This window comes from Sceloporus occidentalis, unplaced genomic scaffold, assembly GCF_023333645.1.
Source record: "Sceloporus occidentalis isolate IW3139 unplaced genomic scaffold, rSceOcc1.0.p SCAF_4, whole genome shotgun sequence".
Taxonomy (NCBI): Eukaryota; Metazoa; Chordata; class Lepidosauria; order Squamata; family Phrynosomatidae; genus Sceloporus; species Sceloporus occidentalis.
In genome coordinates this window covers 108,751,057-108,759,890 of record NW_028316984.1, presented here as the reverse complement: position 1 = coordinate 108,759,890, position 8,834 = coordinate 108,751,057, and the positions used below count along the sequence as shown (strand labels likewise).

The 8,834-nt window shown below is 41.3% G+C and overlaps 1 protein-coding gene across 5 annotated transcripts in view; it reads left to right on the top strand.

Moving 5' to 3' along the window:
• Positions 1-301: 301 nt before the first annotated feature.
• The window catches only part of LOC149314491 (liprin-beta-2-like), a 183,877-nt gene continuing 175,344 nt past the window's right edge, over positions 302-8,834 (top strand). For 3 of the 5 annotated variants that reach the window (XM_089521235.1, XM_089521234.1, XM_089521233.1), the window contains exon 1: positions 302-320. The gene's annotated coding sequence lies outside the window, so the exon portion shown is untranslated. The remainder of the gene's footprint in view (positions 321-8,834) is intronic. The other 2 variants (XM_089521237.1, XM_089521236.1) reach the window with 1 other exon arrangement.

Below are 8,834 nucleotides of genomic sequence, written 5' to 3'. Positions count from 1 at the left end.
CTGTGCTTTCATACCTGAAAGTAATCCCCATTTAGGTTGGACTTATTTTTGAGCAGACATCCCTAGAATTGTGCTCTAAATCAGGAAGGCTGCTGGGTGAAATGGGTGTGTGCATGTTTTGTCTTTATGTGCATTTTGTATTGAAGCATCAGCCTTTTTTTGTATAAATGAGATCCAACTCCTATAAATCTATGTCAGTTAATCCAGAACAATAGCACCACCTGGATATGATTGTATTTAGAAGTACAATAGTTTTATGAGGCATAGGTTGAATTTCTGCACTATCTTTGTATCATCCTAGTAAGGAGATTCCTGGTAAGGTGAGTACCTTGATCTTTGACAACTACCTTAAACATCAAGTCTTGCCTGTATTTGGATTTTGCAAGATTTCATAGCTCTGCCTCCCACCCTTATTATTTTGTTGTCCTCTTGTGCCTTCAAGTCATTTCTGATTTATGGAGATCCTAAGGTGACCCTACCAAGGGGAATTCTTGGCAAGACTTGTTCAAAGGGAGTTTGCCTTCATCTTCCTCTGAGGCTGAGGGAGTGTGACTTCTCAAGGTCACCCAGTGGGTTTCCATGGCCAAGCAGGGATTTGAACCCTGGCCTCCAGAGTCTAGTCCAACACTTAAACCATCTCACCACACTGGCTTATTATGACCCTTGAAAAGCTTCTGACCTTATCTGAGTTGTCAGTAAGTCAAAGGTGAAAGCCAAAGTGTGGCTGCTAGCTGTGTTTGTCTGGGTGTCTTGCAACACAGGCCCCATTCTCACTGGCCCATTTGCCCTGGGTAGATGTAGGTCAGATTAGGTAAACCAGCACCGAATCTCTCCGGAAAGAAGTTTTCACTAACCTTTGTCCCGATCAAAGCTCCCCAGTGCAATTTACACTGCTGATGTTCCCATTTACAGAAGTAGCGCTTCAAGATGGAGCCTTTTGTGGTCAATCAATTCACTTCTGTTGGTGTCAATGGTGACGTGCCATTCTGCCATTGGCCAACGGCCTGGGTGCTTTTCCCCTATCCTTTTTTTTTAAAAAAAATGGCGGCAGCGTTCGCATATTTTGTCAACTTGCCATATAAAACTATTAAAAAAACCATTCCAGCTTTGCCCTGGGACTGAGGACTGGGGGGGGGGGGGCTGGGGAAGGAGGAGGAGGAGGGGGGAGGAAGCAACAGGCTGCAGAGGAGGACCAGGATGATGGCGAAGGGGGAGAAGCCACTGGCTGTGGCTGCTGCTGCTCTGCGATCCCTCCTCGGCTGCCCCTTTGCCTAGGAGAAGGAGCAGAAGCAGAAGCAGCAGGAGGAGAGTGTGGGCTCCCAGGGCTCTTACCTCTGCTCTGTGGCCGACACAGTCCTGAGGCCTCTGCAGAGCCCAGGGAAGCCAGAAAAAGCCGTGTGCGAGGTCGCTGGGTGGGAGTGCGCAGCTGCCCGGGTGGCCCCTCAGCCTCAGAGGAGGCCTGGGAGGCCAGAGAATGAGCCCTTCCCATGGCTTGAGGCTGCTTCCTGGAGGGGGGAACTGACTGCCGGGACTCCCTCCCTCTTTCTGTGGGGCTCCTTCAGCATCTGTGGGAGGCTCAATGCGAAAGCCAGGTACAAGGACACTGTGAGCCAGCCAGCCAGCCAGCCAGCCAGCCATCCTCCCTCCCTCCCTCCCTCCCTCCCTCCCTCCCTCCCTCCCTCCCTTGTGTCTGGAAGTGCTGCTGGCAGAACCTCTGCCCGGCAGGTTGCTGGGCCTCTTCAAGGGGATTTGTGGGGAGATGCGGAGGATGAAAGGGAGCCCCACAGGGCCATGCCACAGTCACACAGCCCCCCAACACCCTGGCCTCTCATCTCCCCTTCGCTCTCAGCCCGATGCTCTTGTCTTTCCCCTCTCGCCTCCCTTTCACTTGCACTCCATGCCCCTTCCTCCATGTACCACAAGCATTCACGTGAAAGCACCAAGTATTGACATAATCTGTCAGAAAACATGTACTACAAACATTCACGTGAAAGCACCAAGCATTTGCATAATCTGTCAAAAAACTTTGATCCCTCCCCCTAAATGACTCGATCATGACCGGGGTCAAGTTCACATTGGCCTGGACCCAGTTTTTCCAAAAAGAAATGGGAAATAATCCACTTCCAGAAAACCCACTCTAAGGGGGATTTGCCCTGGATCGGTTGTGCAAGCCCCTGATCCTGGAGTGAAAAATCCGACGCCAGTGAGAACTTCCCACTTTTAAACTGGGTTACAGTTCGGTGCAAAAGGTAGTCTGAATGGCCCCACAGTCAGCTGAAGATGCTGATAGTCAAATATTTTAAGTGATACTGGAACTTGCATGGGTACTGGTACATTAATTTGGGCTTACTGTGGATTTAACAAACTGTCCAATCCTGTCCATGTTCACTTGGAAATAAATCCTTCTATGGACTTTATCACACAGGGGAAATCTAGGGTTTAAAGAGTGATTTTCCCATGAAAATTGTTAACATTTTCACACGATGTCGTGATTAAAGTGTCATTCTCCTGGGAATAAACAAGCAATAAACAGCAACAAATCATTCATGGGGGTGACATCCCATGAATTATTTGTTGTTTATTGCTTAGTTATTGCCTGTTTATTCCTGTTTATTCATGAGAAAATTGCTGTTTAAACCCCTGATTTTCCCATGTGATAAAGTCCTGTTTTAGTGGACTTTTATCCAGATAAGGCATTTCTCCTCACCTTATAGAATTCTCTTCAAATAAAGATATGTGAAGCCCTAACACCATATTGTTTTGAATGGTATGTAACAGCCCAGTTCTTTAAGAAAATGTTTGTTTAACAGTTTTGTTAGTCCTTGAGTATGTACCTTGTCTTTATGATTTAACTGCTCTCTTACAAACATGTCCCTGATATTTACTTAAGCTTTAAAGAATGTTTTTTTAAAAATTGCTAGTTTATTCATCACTTTGTGTTCCCTTTTCACAGAAACATGTGAAATATCAATATATAAATAATAGTACCTAAATAAATAAATACATGCTTCCTGGGAGTAAACAGGCTTTAGTTGTAAGAAAATACATGTAGCCCTGGACAACACACTTATATATTTGCTGGAATTGTGGTAATTCTTGGAGCTCTCTCTTTTGAGAATTTCTGGAGTCCATAAAACATATTCTTCAAAGACATATGTAATGTGATACCTGACAGTCAGCTTTGAATTATACACTGGGGCCCTTTCAGACAACACAGTTATAGTACTATGATTCCACTTTTATCATAAGAAGACAGGACTCATTAAAAGGAAGATTGCACTACAGGTGGGTGCACCTAATCAACGAAGCCACAGTTCTGATCTTGCAGCACTCAAACAAGGTTGCTAACAGTAAGACTTGGAGGTATCTTGTTCATAGGGTCACCATAAATCAAGGTCAACTTAATGGCAGTTAATAACAAGATTCCACTTTAACTGCCATGGTGATATCCTGTGGAACTGGTGATTTCTAGTTTGGTGAGGTACTAAAATTTTTAGATGAGACTTCTAAATCTCCTTCCCTAAACTTCAAATCCTAGGATTCTATAGGATGTTGCATAGCAAAATTGCTGTACTATAACTATGTTGTGTGAAAGGGACCAGGGTGCTTGGAAATGAATGTGACTTTCATGATAAAACTTTTTACCTAAATAAAGGATGAGGAAACGTGTTCCTTCCCCTGATATTGTTGGACTGTGGTTTTCTTCTGTCTTAGTGAGTATAGCTAATTGCAAGGGATCATGGGTGTTACAGTCCAATAACAAACTGTAATTATATTATTATTATTATTATTATTATTATTTATATAGTGCTGGAGATTTGCACAGCTCTGTACATAAAACAATAAATATAAAAGAGTAAACCTGCCTATGGCGTACAATCTAAGAAATAATAGGATAATACATATAAAATACATAGCAATACATGAAATGATTCAATAAAACAGGCAACAAAAGAACATCAAATAGCAAGTGACAATCATGCAATGCCTGGGAACGCTTCTCTGAACAGGATGGTCTTCAACTCCGTTTTGAAGCTGGTTAAAGAAGTGATGGCTCTTGCTCGCGGGGGAAGAAGGTTCCAGGAGTGAGGGGCAGCGAGTGAAAAGGGGCGAATCCGGGATGGGGCAGAGGAAATCCTGGGCTGAGACAGCCGACCTTGACTACCAGAGAAGTCTGGCTGCAGCAGGATAACCAGTAGCAGGAGCAACCTGATCTATCATTTGTGAATTTTGTAAACCTGATGAATTTCCAGCAATTTTCAGTGATAAGCTCACCATAAGTCAGAATCGACTTGAAGGCACACAATAACAACAAAACTGTATCCCAAACATATTTACTTGGCTCTAGAACAAGGAGGGGAATCATACAACCCTCCAGATACTGTTGGATTGCAAGTCTCAGAGTTCCTCACTTTTTACTATGCTGGGTATGGCTGGCCATGATAGAACTTGCAATCCAATGATGTCTGAAGGGCCTTGATCTAAAAAGTCTAATTTTGGGGGGCTTATGTTTCTTGAGGCTTTGTATTAACCATAACAATACTCCATTGAGAAATACAGATCTGTGTCATTGATAAGACATACAAGAGTTATTCAGTGATTTAACAAAGGGGTAATTAAAATAATGATGAATAGAGTGACACTTTTCCAGCCTTGACAGATACCTCATAATATGAATGGGAACATTATTATGCAGCACCAGCCATGTCATATTTAATAAATATGCTTTGGTATCTGTATTCATCAACACATTTCTATAAAGAACCATAGATTACTGCTGAAGTCATTGGGGTGTTATATTAAGTAAAACTATTTGTTATGGGGTTGGGGGCTGGTGTCAACTGAAAATTTGTCTCAGGTTCAAGAAGCAAAAGAAGCAAATGTAGATTCTATTAAATGATGAGAAAATGATATACCTGGAATCTTTTGGGTTGGAGTTAGGTTGGCATGCGTATATCTGTTACAATATTGATCAAAGAACTAAAGAGTTTAAGCAGCATTTTATTAGAAATGCACTGTTCTCTATTTGGACCAAATATAAGAAACAACTCTATAGGCAATTGCCAAGATGGACATCCTCGCAAGAGGCATTTCATAAGAAAGAGAAAAGCCTTCCAACAAATGGTTAAGGTATGATGACATCTTAATAAGGAGGGGAGAAAAAGAAGAATTAAAGACCAAAGACGAACTAATGGAGATGGATCCTCAACTAAATTGGCTTAAATATTGGCAAATTAGAGAAGATTGGAAAAGAGATCAATCTAGGGATGGGATAGAGGGTAAAGAGACAGACTTTGATAAAATTATTAATGGTTCTAGGTTCAAATTAATTTCAAAAATGTATAAATTTTTGCTGAACATGTAAATGACTGAAGAAACAGTTAAGTCCAATATGATACAATGGTCCCAAGACATTGGCAGAGTTATTCCCTTGGACAGTTAGGAAAATGTATGGAAAAGAAATCTCTGTTTTACTAAATGTAATAATTTAAGAGAAAATTATTATAAGTTGTTCTTTAGGTGGTACCTGACCCCAATTAAGATTGCCAAATTTGCTAAACAAGGCATTTCTTATTGTTGGAAATGTAATCAAAAAGGAGGTTCCTTATACCATCTTTGGTGGCAGTGTAAGTCGGCTAAAAAGTTTTGGATAATGATACACAGAAGTATAGCAAGTGTGATGGGGAAAAATATTCCTTTTACCCCTGAATTATTTTTGTTAAACATTACGGATGGGATTCGGGATAATTTAGTTCAGGATGAAATGAGTGTTTTATTATATTCAGTTACTGCTGCCCAATTATTATTTGCTAAGTATTGGAAGTCCAGCTCTATCCCATCTTTAGAAGAATGGATTTTGAAATTGAATGAATTAGCAATTTTTGATATGATCTCAATGTCCAAAAACGAGAGAACGGTTCAACAATATAATGCAAAATGGAAAGAGATTGCAGAACTATGGGAAAATAAGTTTTCTGGATAATTATTGGAACAGGAGATATGTTATGTTTTGAGTGGCATATATGTTTGTATTACTTGAATAAAATAAAATAGAATGAAACTGAAAAAAAGAAGCAAATGTAAATTTAAAATTTGTGGTTCTACTCCACAGATGATAAATACATGGATTGTAAACCTTAATGTCATTGCTTGTAGAAACAAGGCATGCAAATATATACCAATAGACACATGGACATGTGTAAATATATACCTATAGACACATGGACAGATAGTAGACACAAAAATCAAATAGATTATATAATTGGAAGTAAAAGATGGCGGAACTCTATACTGGTGGCCAAGACTAGACCAGGTGCTGACTGTGGTATAGATCACGAATTACTCATATCAAAAATAAGAGTAAGACTTAAGAAGAAACCAAAACCAGTGATTATACCAAAATATGATCTAAATAATATCTCAACAGAATTTACTGACAACATAAGAAACAGATTCGCATACTAAACATAAGAGACCGAGAACCAGAGGAACTATGGTCTGAAGCCAGGGACATAATAAAAGAAGAATGCAGACAGACACTTTCAATAAACAAAAAGAAAGAGAAAAAAATGGATGACAGAAAAAATACTACAGTCGGCCCTCGCCTTACGCGAGGGATCCATTCCGGAAGGCAAATTCCGCCTATGCACAATGGGGCTCGTGCACGGTGGCGCGCGGGGCGCCATGGGCGCGCACCCATTCAATTGAATGGGATGCGCCACCCCTTCCGCCCCGCACACTCCTCGCGGCTTGAGCACATACGCTCAAGACCGCATACGGCGTGCCCGCGTATGGTGCGGGCGCACTGTACAAGCAATGAAGAAAAGAAAAGAAGAGGGGAAAAAACAAAAGGGAGATGGGAATAAACTAAGAATTATGAATGCAACAATATAATGGCTTGTGCGGAAAGATAAAGAAAATTACTATAATGACCAATGCAGAGAAATAGAGGACAACAACAAAAAGGGAAGAACAAGAGATCTATTTCACAAGATCCACGAAATCAAAGGAAAATTCAAACCAAGGACTAGGATGCTCTATGACAATAAAAATAACATAACTCAAAACCAAGAGAGAATAAAAAGACGTTAGATGCAATACACAAAAGGATTATACAAAAGAGATGACAAAATGAATGATACATGGAACGAAGAGCCATATGAAGATGAACTCCAAATTCTAAAAAGTGAGGTGGAAACTGCAATAAGAGAAATAGCAAAAAACAAATCAGCAAGAACAGATTATATTCCAATTGAACTGCTGCAATCCATATTGACAGAGTCAACTCTAGTGCTAACCAACATATGACAACAGATATGGAAAACAAAAAGATGGCCACCAGATTGGAAGCGATCAATATACATACCCATCTACAAAAAGGGAGACACAAGAAACTGCAGCAACTATAGAACCATAGCACTGATCTCCAATGCAAACAAAATTATTTCTCAAAATTCTGCAACATAGACTCCAACCATACATGGAAAGAGAAATCCCAGAGGTTCAAGCAGGGTTCAGGAAGGCATGCTTAATGTTGAACATAAAGAAAACAAAAATAATGACTACCGAGGATCTTCACAAGTTCAACGTAGACTATGAAGAAATAGAAATAGTAAAAGAATTCCCATACCTGGGATCAAACATTGATAGAAATGGGGACTGCAGCCAGGAAATCAGAAGAATAATTTTGGGGGTGGGAGTGGATATGAAAAAACTAGAAAAGCTTCTAAAAAGCAAAGATATACAACTGAGCACAAAAGTTAGAATCATACACACCATTGTATTCCCTATTACCATCTATGGATGTGAGAGCTGGACAGTTAAGAAAGATAAGATGTGGTGCTGGAGAAGAGTGCTTCTTTTGGCTAGTCTAGGATCCACATTTGGAGATACAGGGCAAGGATGGGACACATGTGGCTCTCCAAGTATTGTTGGATTATAGTTCCCATCAGCCCTAAGTGACATTGATAATGGTGAGAGATCATGGGAGGTGTAATCTAACATTGTTATTAATATAAGAGGTTGAATAGGATTGGTGAGTACTGATAAAATATAGGAGTGTTACAGACCGCCGCTTTGCGGCGGTCTGCCGGTGCTGCTGTTTGCTCCGAGAGGGAGCCGCAGCAGCCAAACCGCGTGACTCCCTCGCGGAGCAAAAAAGAAGCTCCAAAATGGAGCTGCTTCCTGCGGCGCGCCAATGGCGCACTTGCGACATCATAAGCGCCGCGTGACGTGCGGGCGCACAGCGTCCGCTACGTCAATATGGAGGCGGCCATGTGGAACGGCCGCCGCCATATTATACGTATTGACTACGTACTAGGGTTAGGGGGGTGCGGAAGCACCGCCCCTTCCTAACCCTAATACGTAGTCAATACGTATTTTATGGCGGTTTGTAACCCACCATAATGACCTTTTTGATAAGTTTAAGTTCTTCAGTTCCTGAAGCTGAAAAACATACCAAAAGCTGGCATGACAAAGTACACTTGGCCTTCTGTTTTCACAGGGGATCCATTCCGGACCTTCCTGTGAAAACGGAGACTCACCAATATTCAAGCCCCATAGGGTATGCACCACGGGAGCACAGCCCATTGAAATTAACAGAGGTAGTTCCTCTGTGAATATTCAAGACCACAGATCTCAAGTCCACAGGAAAGGAGGGGCAACTACCACTTTCAAAAATAAGGCTAACTCTTCTGCATCTTTGTGGAGAATTCCCCTGGGTGTTGCTTCCAAAAAATTCTTGCTGGCACCATATCATATAACTTTAAAAAGTTATTCTTTTCCCATTCCTGGTTATAAATAAATTTCATTCAGTGGCAACAAATTAAGAGACC